Genomic DNA, 14,629 nt, shown 5'->3' with positions numbered 1-14,629 from the left:
TGAAAACAGCCTCAAGTCTCTCAGCCTTTCCTCGTAAGACCTTCCCTCCATACCAGGCAACATCCCAGTAAATCTGCTCTGCACTCTTCCAAAGCTTCCACATCCTTCTTATAATGCGGTGACCAGAACTGTACGCAGTACTCCAAGTGCGGCTGCACCAGAGTTTTGTGCAGCTGCAGCATAACCTCTTCGTTCCAGAACTCGATCCCTCTATTAGTAAAAGCTAAAACACTGTATGCCTTCTTAACAGCCCTGCCAACCTGAGTGGCAACTTTCAAGGATCTGTGTACGTGGACACCGAGATCGCTCTGCTCATTGGCACTACCAAGAATCTTACCCCAGTACTTTGCCTTCTGGTTACTCCTACCAAAGTGCATCACCTCACACTTGTCTGCATTAAACTCCATTTGCCACCTCTCAGCCCCGCTCTGCAGCTTATCTATGTCTCACTGCAACCTACAGCATCCTTTGTCACTATCTACAACTCCACCGACCTTGGTGTCGTCCGCAAATTTACTAACACATCCTTCTACGCCCTCATCCAGGTCATTTATAAAAATGACAAACAGCAGTGGACCCAACACCGACCCTTGCGGTACACCTCTAGTAACTGCTGTCCAGGATGAACATTTCCCATCAACTACCACCCTCTGTCTTCTTTCAGCAAGCCAATTTCTGATCCAAAATGCTATATCTCCCACAAATCCATTCCTCCGCATTTTGTACAATAGCCTACTGTGGGGAAACTTATCGAATGCCTTGCTGAAATCCAACACATCAACAGGTTTACTCTCATCTACCTGTTTGGTCACCTTCTCAAAGAACTCAATAAGATTTGTGAGGCACGCCTTTCCCTTCACAAAACCGTGCTGACTATCCCTAATCAATTTATTCTTTTCTAGATGATTATAAATCCTATCCCTTATAATCTTTCTAACACGTTGCCAATACCTGAGGTAAGGCTCACTGATCTATAATTATCAGGGTTGTCTCTACTCCCCTTCTTGAACAGGGGAATCATATTTGCTATCCTCCAGTCATCTGGCACTATTCCTGCAGACAATGATGAGTTAAAGATCAACGTTAAAGGCTCGGCAATCTCCTCCCTGGCTTCCCAGAGTATCCTCAGATAAATGCCATCCGGCCCAGAGGACTTATCTATCGTCACCCTCTGTAGGATTTCTAATACCTCTTCCTTGTGAACCTCAATCCCACCCAGTCTAATAGCCTGTATCTCAGTATTCTCCTCGACAACATTGCTGTTTTCAGGGGTGAATACTGTTGAAAAATATTCATTTAGTGCTTCCCCTATCTCCTCTGACTCCACACACAATCTACCACTACTGTCCTTGATTGGCCCTCATCTTACTTTTGTCATTCTTTTATTCCTTAAATACCTATAGAAAGCCTTAGGGTTTACCCTGATCCTATCCGCCAACAACTTCTCATGTCTCCTCCTGGCTCTTCTGAGCTCTCTCTTTAGGTCTTTCCTGGCTACCCCGTAGCCCTCAAGCACTCTAACTGAGCCTTCACATCTTATCCTAACATAAGTCTTCTTCTTCCTCTTTACCAGAGATTCCACCTCCTTCGTAAACCACGGCTCCCGCGCCGTACAGCTTCCTCCCTGCCTGACAGGTACATACTTAGTAGGACACACAGGAGGTTTTCCTTGAATAAACTCCACATTTCTAATGTGCCCATCCCCTGCAGTTTCCTTCCCCATCCTATGCTCCCTAAATCTTGCCTAATCTCTTCGTAATTGCCTTTCCCCCAGCTATAACTCTTGCCCAGTGGTATACACTTATCCTTTTCCATCACTAAAGTAAACATAACAGAATTGTGATCGCTATCACTGAAGTGCTCACCTACTTCCAAATCCAACACCTGGTCGTGCTCTTGCCCAGTACCAAATCTAATGTGGCTTCGCCCCTTGTTGGCCTATCTACATACTGTGTCAGGAAGCCCTCCTGCACAAACTGGACAAAAACTGACCCATCTATAGTACTTGAACTATAGTGTTCCCAGTCAATATTTGGAAAGTTGAAGTCCCCCATGACAACGACCCAGTCTCTCTCACTCCTATCGAGAATCATCTTTGCTATCCTTTCCTCTACATCTCTGGAACTATTCGGAGGCCTATAGGAAACTCCCAACAGGGTGACCTCTCCTTTCCTGTTTCTAACCTCAGCCCATAGTACCTCAGTCCCCAAACATGCTTTCTGCAACTGTAATACTGCCCTTGACCAACAATGCCACACCTCCCTCATTTTACCATCTTCTCTGTTCTTACTGAAACATCTAAATCCCGGAACCTGCAACAGCCATTCCTGTCCCTGCTCTATCCATGTCTCTGAAATGGCCACAACATTGAAGTCCCAGGTACTAACCTATGCTGCAAGTTCACCCACCTTATTCCGGACGCTCCTGGCGTTGAAGTAGACACACTTCAATGCAACTTCTTGCTTGCCGGCGTCATCTTGCATCCCTAAAACTTTATTTCTGACCTCCCTACTCTCAAACTTTTCTATCCTCAAACTACAATTTTGGTTCCCATCCCCCTGCTGAATTAGTTTAAACCCACCCGAATAGGCTGAGCAAATTTTGCCCCCAGGAGATTGGTACCCCTCTGGTTCAGGTGAAGACCATCTTCCTTGTAGAGGTCCCACCTACCCCAGAAAGAGCCCCAATTATCCAAGAATCCAAAACCCACCCTCCTGCACCATCCCTGTAGCCACGTGTTCAACTCCTCTCTCTCCCTATTCCTCGCCTCACTAGCACGTGGCACGGGCAGCAAACCAGACACAACAACTCTGTTCGTCCTAGCTCTCAGCTTCCATCCTAGCTCCCTGAATTTCTGCCTTAAATCCCCATCTCTCTTCCTACCTATGTCATTGGTGCCAATGTGTTTCCTCGGCTTTACGCAGCTCTGGATGCTGCAGTGTGTTATGGCTCACTTGAACAGTGTTTTGATGCAGCTCCATTAGTGGGGATTGGCGTGATTGCTGTTGTAGTTGAGTACCTGATCAGTATGTATTAAAAACTGTAATAACTGCACTGTCAAGACTCTTGTAACTGAAACTGACAGATACAGATTGATGTGGAGTGCCTCCGAGATGGATTCTTGGAACAGCTGGTACTGGAACCTACCAGGGAGAAGGCAATTCTGGGTCTGGTGTTGTGCAATGAACCAGATTTGATGAGGGACTTCAAAGTAGAGGAGCCATGAGGAAGTAGTGACCATAATATGATAAGTTTTAATCTGCAATTTGAGAGGGAGAAGGGAGAATCGGAAGTGTCAGTATTGGCATTGAACAAAGGGAACTATGGAGCTATGAGGGAGGAGCTGGCCAAAGTTCAATGGTTCAATACCCTCGCAGGGATGGCAGTGGAACAACAATGGCAGGTATTTCTGGATATAATGCAGAACGTGCAGGATCCGTTCATTCCAAAGAGGAAGAAAGATCCTATGGGGAGGCAGGGCCGGCCGTGGCTGACAAGGGAAGCTAAAGACTGTATAAAGATAAAAAAGAAGTAGTATAACATAGCAAAGATGAGCGGGAAGCCGAAGGACTGGGACAGTTTTAAACACCAACAGAGGGTAACTAAAAAGGCAATACATGGAGAAAAAAATGAGGTACGAAGGCACACTGGCCAAAAATATAAGAGGATAGTAAAGGACATCTGCCAATGTGGTATACTGCATCCACTGTACCCGGTGTGGCTTCCTCTACATTGGGGAAACCAAGCGGAGGCTTGGGGACCGCTTTGCAGAACACCTCCGCTCAGGTCGCAACAAACAACTGCACCTCCCAGTCGCAAACCATTTCCAATCCCCCTCCCATTCTTTAGATGACATGTCCATCATGGGCCTCCTGCAGTGCCACAATGATGCCACCCGAAGGTTGCAGGAACAGCAACTCATATTCCGCCTGGGAACCCTGCAGCCTGATGGTATCATTGTGGACTTCACTAGTTTCAAAATCTTCCCTTCCCCCACTGCATCCCCAAACCAGCCCAGTTCGTCCCCTCCCCCCACTGCATCCCAAAACCAGTCCAACCAGTCTCCGCCTCCCTAACCTGTTCTTCCTCTCACCCATCCCTTCCTCCCACCCCAAGCTGCACCCCCGTCTACCTACTAACCTCATCCCACCTCCTTGACTTGTCCATCTTCCCTGGACTGACCTATCCCCTCCCTACCTCCCCACCTATACTCTCTCCACCTATCTTCTTTTCTCTCCATCTTCGGTCCGCCTCCCCCTCTCTCCCTATTTATTCCAGAACTCTCACCCCATCCCCCTCTCTGATGAAGGGTCTAGGCCCGAAACGTCAGCTTTTGTGCTCCTGAGATGCTGCTTGGCCTGCTGTGTTTATCCAGCCTCACATTTTATTATCTTATTACAGAGGATAGTAAATGTTTTTTTAGGAATGTGAAAAGAAAAAAAAAATGGTTCAGACTTAAATTGGGCCCTTGAAGTCAGAAACGGGTGTATTTATTATGGGGAACAAGGAAATGGCAGAAGTTGTGTAGGTACTTTCCTTGTGTCTTTCCTAGCGAAGACAGATCGAATCTCCCAGATGTTATAGTGGCTGAAGGACCTAAGGTAATGGATGAACTGAAGGGAATTTATATTAGGCAGGAAATGGTGTTGGATATATTGTTAGGTCTGAAGGCTGATAAGTCCCCGGGACCTGATGGTCTGCGTCCCAGGGTACTTAAGGTGGTGGCTCCACAAATCGTGGACGCATTGGTAATTATTTTCTAATATTCTATAGATTCAGGATCAGTTCCTGCGGATTGGAGGGTGGCTAATGTTGTCCCACTTTTCAAGAAAGGAGGGAAAGAGAAAATAGGGAATTATAGACCGTTAGCCTGAAGTCAGTGGTGGGAAAGATGCTGACGTCAATTATTAAGGAAGAAATTACGAATTATTTGGATAGCAGTAACAGGACAGGGCAGAGTCAGCATGGATTTACAAAGGGGGAAATCATGCTTGACTAATCTTCTGGACTTTTTTGAGGATATAACTATGAAGATGGACAAGGGAGAGCCAGTGGATGTAGTGTACCTGCTCTTTCAGAAGGCCTTTGATAAAGTCCCACACAGGAGATTAGTGAGCAGAATTAGGGCACATGGTATTGGGGGCAAAATACTGGCTTGGATTGAAAATTGGCTGGCTGACAGGAAGCAAAGAGTAGTGATAAACGTGTCCCTTTCGGAATGACAGGCAGTGACCAGCGGCGTTCCACAAGGTTCGGTGCTGGGACCGCAGCTTTTTACAATATACATTAATGATACAGATGAAGGCATTAAAAGTAATATTAGCAAATTTGCTGATGACACAAAGCTGGGTGGCAGGATGAAATGTGAGGAAGATGTTATGAGAATACAGGTGACTTGGACAGGCGAGGTGAGTGGACGGATGCATGGCAAATGCAGTTTTATGTGGATAAATGTGTGGTTATCCACTTTGGTGGCAAGAACAGAAAGGCAGATTACGATCTAAATGGAGTCAAGTTCGGTAAAGGGGAAGTTCAACGAGATCTGGGTGTTCTTGTACATCAGTCAATGAAAGCAAGCATGCAGGTGCAGCAGGCATTGAAGAAAACTAATAGCATGCTGGCATTCATAACAAGGGGAATTGAGTATAGAAGCAAAGAGGTCCTTCTGCAGCTGTACAGGGCCCTGGTGAGACTGCACCTGGAGTATTGTGTGCAGTTTTGGTCTCCAAATTTGAGGAAAGACATTCTGGCGATTGAGGGAGTGCAGCATAGGTTCACAAGGTTAATTCCCAGAATGGCAGGACTATCATATGTTGAAAGATTGGAGTGACTGGGCTTGTGTACACTTGAGTTTAGGAGGATGAGAGGGAATCTGAGTGAGATGTAAAAAATTATTAAGGGTTTGGACACTCTGGAGGCAGGAAACATGTTTCCGTTGATGGGGGAGTCCAGAACCAGAGGACACAGTTTAAAAATAAGAGGTAGGCCATTTAGAACAGAGTTGAGGAGAAATGTCTTCACCCAGAAAGTGGTGGATGTATGGAATGCTCTGCCCCAGAAGGCAGTGGAGGCCAAGTCTCTGGATAGTTTCATGAAAGGGACAGATAGAGCTCTAAAAGATAGTGGAATTAAGGATTATGGGGATAAGGCAGGAACAGCATACTGATTGTGGATGATCAGCCATGATCATAATGAATGGTGGTATTAGCTTGAAGGGCCGAATGGCCTACTCCTGCACCTCTCGTCTATTGTCTAAACATTCACACAGCAAAACAGTGTCGTGGATAGACTGATAATTTCAGACACATATTCACTGAATAGAAACTGACTGAAAGAGAATGACATCTATACTCAGGTACCCAGAGAGCAGAAACTGACAGGAACAGGTTGATGATAACACTGACATGTATAGGGTGATCCCTACACTCTCTCATTCCAATTGCATTAACTGAGTGGTACAGATTGATTCCTGCACTCTCACATTGACACAACAGAAAGTGGCAGAGACAGACAGATAACTGCATTCATTCACGCAGCACAAATTGTGAGGACGAGGTTGACAACATACACTCTCACATTCACAGAGCAGAAACTGACAGCTGCAAAGTAAATCTGCTCTCAGACATTCACAAAGCAGAAACTGAAAGGCCCATTTAGATACCCTCACTCTCCGTTTCACACAGCTTAAATGGACAAAATAAAAATGGAAAGAACTAAGGATGCTCCCCCCCCAGTGGTCGAGAATGACCTCATACCCTCACCCTGCCCTCGCAATAACTGCCAAAAGAGAATCCCCCTTCGTCCTCACTTACCACCCCACCAACGTCTGGATACAATACATCATCCACTGACACTTGCACCATCTACGATTCGACCCCACCACCAAAGACATTTTTCCTTCCCCACCCTTGTCTGCCATCCGGAGAGACCACTCTCCGCGACTCCCTTGTCTGCTCCACACTCTCCTCCAACCCCACCAGACCTGGCGCTTTCCCCTGCAACCGCAGGAAGTGCTGCACTTGCCCCCACACATCCTCCCTCACCCGCATCACAGGCCCCAAGATGACCTTCCGCATCAAGCAGATGTTCACCTGCCCATCCGTCAATGTGGTATACTGCATCCGCTGTACCCGTTGTGGCTACCTCCACATTGGGGAAACCAAGCGGAGGCTTGGGGGCCGCTTTGCAGAACACCTACACTCGGTTTGCCAATAACAACTGGACCTCCCAGTCGCAAACCATTTCAACTCCCCATCCCAATCCTTAGACAACACGTCCATCCTGGGCATCCTGCAGTGCCATAACGATGCGTAGGTTGCAGGAACAGCAACTCATACTCCGCTTGGGAACCCTGCAGCCTAATGGTATCAATGTGGATTTCACCAGCTGCAAAATCTCCCCTCCCCCCCACTATATCCCAAACCAGCCCAGCTCATCCCCGCCTGCCGAACCTGTTCTTCCTCTCACCTATTCCCTCCTCCTACCTCATGCCGAACCTCCATTTCCTACCTCCTAACCTCATCCCGCCCCCTTGACATGTCCGTCCTCCTCAGACTGACCTATCCCCTCCCTACCTCCCCACCCATACTCTCCTCTCCACCTATCTTCTCCTCTGTCCATCTTCAGTCCACCTCCCCCACTGTCTCCCTATCTCTTTCAGAATCCTTCTCCCTCTCCCCCTTTTTCTGATGAAGGGTCTAGGCCCGAGATGTCAGCTTTCATGCTCCTAAGATGCTGCTTGGCCTGCTGTGTTCATCCAGCCCCACACCTTGTTATTTGCGGATGCTGTAAATCGGGAACAAAAACCAAGCTGCTGGAAAAGCTCAGCAGGTCTGGCAGCATCTGTGAGGGAGAAAATAGAGTTAACATTTCAGGTCCAGTGTACAGATCGATAACTAAACTCACATCTTCACATTGAGGAATCTTTGAGCAAGAGACTGATAATTACAGTCATACATTCACAGAACAGGAACTCACAGGCACAGATTGATAACTAAACTCATATTTTAACATAGCAGAAACTGACTGGCATAGATTGGAAACTGCATTCACATTATCTTGTCAGCTGCATCTAACATGTACAGATAGATAACTACACTCATACATTCACACTGTAAATACTGACAATGACAAACAGATCGCTTCAATCCCACCTATTGCATAGCAGAAACTGTCAGGAACAGATTGATAACTGCACTCAGATGTTGACACATCAGAAGCTGACCAGCACTGTTTAATATTCAAACTCTCATAATCACATACCAGAAAATGGCAGGTACAAATTGACAACCACACTCTCGCATCCACAGTCACAGAAACTGACAGGGAAAGAACTGATAAAAGCATTCAGACATTCACATCGCAGACCCTGGCAGAAATAGAGTGACAACTAAACTCTCACATTCTTATAACAGAAACTCATGGATAGACTTAAAATTTATTCATCAAGCAGAACCTGACAGATACAGAGTGATGACTGCTGCCAAACATTCGCAGAGCACATATGAAAATAAACAAATTGATAACAAAACACCCATTTTCACGTGACAGGAGACTGATGGGGAAAAAATAGCACATACACTCACACATTCACGAGGCAAAGACAGATATGGACAGAATGATAACTACAATTACGCGTTCATGCAGCAGAATCTTTCAGGAATGTGCTGATAATTGTACAAACAAACTGACTTAGGAGAAACTGACAGTCACAGATTTAAAACCACACTCTCGTTTTCACAAACTAGAAAAACTGGCAGGTACTGCGTGACACCTGAACTCAAATAGTCACAGAACAAAGTCTCCCAGGTACAGTGTGATAACTACATTCTCACATCTGCCGAACGGAAACTAAACTCACGTATTGACAGAGCAGAAATTGGCAGGTCCAGAGTACTGCCTGCACTCTTATATTGATACCACCGAATGGACATTTAGGTACAAGTAACAACACTCATGCATTTTCTTGGAGAAACTGTCAGGCATGGATTGAGAACTACACCCACACTTTCACAGAGCACAGATTGAAAGGAACAGACTAATAATGTCACACTTTCAGACAACAGAAATGATAGAGGCAGATGAGCTGAAATATCAAGGGACATTGAGGATCCGGTTAGGAAAGGGAAGAAGGCATACATTGGGTTTAAACTATCAGGCTCAAGTGAATCTCTAGATAACTATAAAGAGTGGAGAAGCACACATCAGAGGGAAATCAGAAGAGCAAAAGATGGCATGAAATGGATCTGGCAGAAAAGGTTATAGAGCTCCATGGCTATATTAAGACTAAAAGCTTGGCTGGGGAAAGGAGGTCCCCTTAAAGATCAGGTTGGTAGTCCATGTGTGAAGCCACAGCAGAAGGGGAGGATTTTTAACGAATATTTCTCCTCAGTGTTTGCTGAGGAGAGAATCATGGATACTGAGGAAATAAGGGAAGGAAGTGGAGATATTTTGTACCGCACATATATGACCAGAGAGTGAGTGTTTGCAGCCTTAGATCATATTTAAGATGGATGAATTCCCAAGGCCTGATAAAGTCCATCCTCAGATTTTGTGGGAAGCTCAGAAAGAAATTGCAGAGGCCCTTCCCTTGCTGAGATTTTAGCCTCATTTTTAGCCACTGGTGAAGTTCTGGATACTGGAGGGTGGCTAATGTTTTCCATTGTTTAAGAGATGGAGCTAAGACAAGCCAGGGAACTTCCAGCCAGTGAGCCTAACATCAGCAGTAAGCAAGTTATTGGAGAGGATACCGATTGACAGGATCAATGAACACAGTCAAGGTATGATTATGGATAGTCATCACGGATTTGTGTGCGGGAAGGCACATCTGACAAATTTTTGAGCTTTTCAAAGAGGGAACCAAGTGGAGGGCAGTGGATGTACTCAGTATGGACTTTAGTAAGGCCTTTGACAAGGTCCTGCACGGCAGAGCCCCTCTCACCGCCAGCCAAGCAATGTCCTTGTGCTTGTTTGAAAATTCTGGTGATGACGCATTCTGCTGAACGACTTTGGCAGTCTGCGTGGGCAACGACACGACGGGATCCACATTCTCCTTTTCCCGAAGGGTCTCGAGGATATTACGTGCTGACCACTGCCTGGCGGCCTTGTGGTCAAAGGTGTTTCAAAAATTTCTCCACGAAGGACAGGTGGTACGGGACGGTCCAACTACGCAGAGCGTTCTGCGGCAACGAAGCCAGGCCCATCCATCGCAACACAGGGGACAGGTAGAACCTTGGTATGCAGTGACACTTGGTGTTTGCGTACTGAGGATCTACGCACAGCTTGATGCAGCCACACACAAAGGTAGCCATCAGGGCAAGGGTGGCGTTCGGTACACCCTTTCCCCTGTTTTCCAGGTCTTTGTACATGGTGTCCCTGCGGACCTGGTCCATCCAGCCTTGACCCCCAAATGAAGTGGAAGATGGCCCGGGTGACTGCAGCGGCGCAGGTCCAGAGAATAGGCCAGGCCTGCGCCACATAGAACAGTACCGAAAGCCCCTCACACCTGACAAACAGGTTCTTACCCGCGATGGAGGGGGACCGGAGCGTCCACCTGTCCAGCTTCTGCTTCAGTTTGGTGATATGCTCCTCCCAAGTCTTAGTGCACACCTCACCTCCACCGAACCAAACACCCAGCACCTTCAAGTAGTCTGTCCTGACGGTGAAGGGGACGAAGGAGCGGTTGTCCAGTTCCGGAAGAACATGGCCACGCTCTTACCCCTATTGACTTTGGCACCCGAGGCCAGTTCAAACTGGCCGCAGATGTCCAACAGCGTACTCACCGACCGAAGATCGGTGCAGAAGACGGCGACATTGTCCATGTACAGGGAGGTTTTGACCTGAAGGCCTCCGCTGCCTGGGATAGTCACGCCCTTCAGGCTCACGTCCTCCCTGATGTGGCCAAGGGCCCAATACTGCGCACGAAAAAGGCAGGAGAGAGCGGGCAGCCCTGCCTGACTCCAGATCTGACGGGAAAACCGTCTGATTCCCACCCATTGATCAAGACTAGGCTAAAGATGTTGGTGTAGAGCAGCCGGATCCAATTGCGGATGCCCTCCCCGAACCTCAATTTGGAGAGCATGTCCCTCATGTAAGCATGAGAGACCCTGTCGAAGGCCTTCTCCTGGTCCAGGCTGACAAGGCAGGTGTCCACCCTCCTGTCCTGCACGTAGGCGATCATATCCCTGATCAGCGCGACGCTTTCAGCGATCTTCCTGCCCGGCACAGCACAGGTTTGGTCAGGGTGAATCGCCGACCCCAGGACAGACCTAACCCGGTTGGCTATGACCTTGGCCAGGATTTTGTAGTCCACGTTCAATAATGAAATGGCACGCCAATTCTTAATTTCTTCCCTCTCCCCCTTCCTCTTGTAAATGAGAGTGATGATGCCCTTCATCATGGACTGGCACATTTCCCCTGCCCGAAGCGCACTATCGTACACCTCCAGCAGGTCCTGGCCGACCAGGTCCCACAGAGCGGAATACAGCTCGATCGGTAAGCCGTTGCTCCCAGGAGTCTTATTCCACAACAAGGAATTGAGGACTCTAGTCAGCTCATCCAGGGATATCGGCTGGTCCAGCCACTCCGTAGTGCCGTTGTCTAAGGCCTCTGTGATAGATCACAGGAACGACTTGGAGGCCGTGCTGTCTGTCGGCTTCACGTCGTGCAGTCCGGCATAGAAGGATCTGCTGATCCTCAAAATGTCGGGCCGAGAACGACGTCACCGAGCCATCATCCTCCTTCAGCCGGCTGAGCACAGAGCTTTCCTGGTGCACCTTCTGAAAGAAGAAATGCGAGCACGTCTCGTCCTGCTCCACGGAGCAGACCCTGGACCGGAAGATTATCCTGGAGGCCTCCGCGGCGAAGAGCGAGACTTGCTGGCCCCTCACCTCGGAGGTCCTCCGTGACTTCGACTGCCATCGACTGCAGAAGGAGCAAGTTCTGCACCCTTTTCTGGAGTAGCGACAGCTTTCCCCGCCTCTCTCTCGCCTTCCGAACACCCTTGAGGACAAAGAACCTCTTGATGTTCTCCTTCACTGTCTCCCACCAGTTGCCCGGAGTCTCAAAGAGGGGTTTCACGGTTCTCCAACTGGCGTACTCCCTCTTAAGCTCCTTGACATTCTCTGGGGTCAACAGAGTCGTGTTGAGCTTCCACGTTCCCTTGCCGGCCTGCTGGTCATCCTGTAAGTGACAGTCTGCCAGCAGGAGGCAGTGGTCAGAGAAGAACACCGGCTCGACGCCGGTGGAGCTGAGCGAGAACGCCCGTGACACAAACAGGAAGCCTATCCTTGAGCGGATAGACCCGTCTGGCCGTGACCAGGTGCATCTCCGCTGGGCTCCGTCGGCAGGGGTGCAGAAGACGTCGAGCAGATTGGTGTCCTTCATCGTGCCCATCAGGAATCTGGACATGACGACCAGTTGACTCCCCCCACCCGCTGTCCCCACGCCGGATCTCCCATCTGCATCAATGATGCAGTTGAAGTCTCCGCCTAGGATGACCGGCCTGGACGTAGCCAGCAGGGGTGGAAGCCGCTGCAGGACGGCCAACCGCTCACTCCGTACCGCTGGGGCGTACACATTGATCAGCCTCCGGAGAGCGTTCCTGTCGGTGACATCAACCACGAGGTGGCGACCCCCCATCACCTCCTGAACTTGAGAGATGGCGAAGTTGCGCCCCTGCAGCAGAATAGCCAGGCCCGAGGAGCGACAGTCGTTACCACCCGACCAGATCGAAGGCCCACAGGTCCAGGCGCTGGACCATTTCCTCGTGCCTGCTGAGGTGCGGTATCCCACAGTCCTGCAGAAACAGGAGGTCCGCCTTGACTGTAGTCAGGTAGGCCAATATGGACACACATCTTGCGGTGGACTTGACGCTGCGCACATTAATGCTCGCAACTCATACCCCCATTGTGGGCAGTGACCACAGTACCCTCCCCAAGTTCAAGGTCCAGCCCATCCATCTGTCCCTTCATGCCCATTGCCCGGGATAACTGCTGGACGCTCTCCAGGCTCAGGAATCCGTGTGTGCTGTCTTCTGGGTGGCATCCACCCGGCGGGGGTTGGGAGGCAGGAGAGTCTGGCTCTGGGTCAGGCTGGGGACATGCTGTTTCCTTCTTCCCACCTGAAAATTCCAGGGGGCCCTCCAGGGCGCCAGCGGCACGTGGCTGGGTGTCGGAGAGAGCCTCAGGACGCCTCCCATCACCTGGAAGCGGGGTGCTGCTTTCCTTCTCCCTTGAGATCTATAGCTTCTGCTTTGGGCGGGCCGCCTCCGAATCCCCCTCGTCAGAGGAGCTCTTATAGCCCCCCTGCAGCTGTCTCTTCCCGCCTGATGGTTGCGGTGACTGGGCCTGCAGGCGCGCCCTCCTCCTTGCTTTCCAGACCGTCGCCCATCCCTGGGTCACCTGACGCCTCCTCCATCGACTCCGGGTTGTCGGGGCCGGGGTGGGGGTGGGGCGGTGTCTACAGGGGCGCTTTGCTGGCCTCGGGTCCGTCCTGCGGGGCTGGGCCCTCCTGCACGGCCTGGCCCTCCTGCACATTTGGAGGGGGGTGGGGGGGGGGGCCTTGCAGGGCCCTGGTGCCTTCCTCTCCTCCGGGGGGGTGGGGAGTGGGGGGCTTGCCCTGCAATGCCCCTGCCGGCGACCTGGGCGTAGGTGGACCCCGCCGCAGGCATGCCCTATAGTGCCTGCCCCTCTTCCCCACAAAGGTTGCAGCTTTTTTCTTGTGGGCAATCCTTTGTAAGGTGTCCCTCCTCCCTGCAGTTCCTGCAGATGGTGGACTTGCAGTCGGCAGCCACGTGACCTGACCTACCACAGGCATGGCAGACTTTAGGTTGCCCTGCGTAGGTCAGGTAGCCCTTGCTCCCGCCGATCGCGAAGCTGGACGGTGGGTGTATGATGTTCCCGTCCACACACCTGTCCTCAGCGTCACCTTGACCTGCCTCTTCCTGGTCCAGATCCCAAAGAGGCCCATGATGTTGGTGAGGTCCCCTTCCACCTTCACGTACTTTCCAAGGAAGGTCAGCACATCAACTGCTGGCACATGCGGGTTGTACATGTGTACAGTCACCATACGGCTCCTCTGCACCGGCATCACGAACAGCGAGACAGCAGTCAGTACAGAGAGGGGGCCCTCACCTCCATTCTCCTTGAAAACCTGCAGGAAGCGCTCGCAAAGCTTGGCACTCCTGAAGGTTACATCGTAAAAACCTCCTCCGGCGAAACCCTGCAGGCAGTAAATGTCCGCAGCAGCATCCCACAACAGTCCAACAGGACCATCTTCATGAAGAAGGTGCGGTCCACAGGTGCACCTTCATCCACCTTCTTCATAGAAACACGGATGGTGTTCCGGACCCCCTGACCTGGGGCACAAGCACTCGCCACAGCCATCGTTGCAGGTTGGCTGCTCCCCTGAACCAGCGTTAGGCTGAAGCCAGCATTAAGATCCACCGGTTGCAAGGGTGCACAGCCAACGAGACGTCTTCCTTCCACCTCCAACACAGTCGCGCTCTCCTCTTCTCGGTCCACAAAAGAGTGGGTCTTTATTTTGCCCCGGATGTAAGCTGGTTCACTGAGCGGGAAGGTTCGTTCCCAGATGTTTTGTCACCATTCTAGGTAACATCATCAGTGAGCCT

General features: G+C 50.0%; 1 protein-coding gene across 5 annotated transcripts in view; it reads left to right on the top strand.

Moving 5' to 3' along the window:
- The window catches only part of LOC125450023 (late histone H2B.L4-like), a 67,654-nt gene that overhangs the window by 10,851 nt on the left and 42,174 nt on the right, over positions 1 to 14,629 (top strand). For 2 of the 5 annotated variants that reach the window (XR_009443270.1, XR_009443273.1), the window contains one exon: positions 9,671 to 9,934. The exons of the other annotated variants lie outside the window; for them this stretch is intronic. The gene's annotated coding sequence lies outside the window, so the exon portion shown is untranslated. Of the gene's footprint in view, positions 1 to 9,670; positions 9,935 to 14,629 lie in introns of those variants that run through there. 5 annotated transcript variants of the gene reach the window in all.

This window comes from Stegostoma tigrinum, chromosome 44 (genome assembly GCF_030684315.1).
Source record: "Stegostoma tigrinum isolate sSteTig4 chromosome 44, sSteTig4.hap1, whole genome shotgun sequence".
Classification (NCBI taxonomy): domain Eukaryota; kingdom Metazoa; phylum Chordata; class Chondrichthyes; order Orectolobiformes; family Stegostomatidae; genus Stegostoma; species Stegostoma tigrinum.
This window is presented reverse-complemented; position numbering and strand designations above follow the sequence as displayed.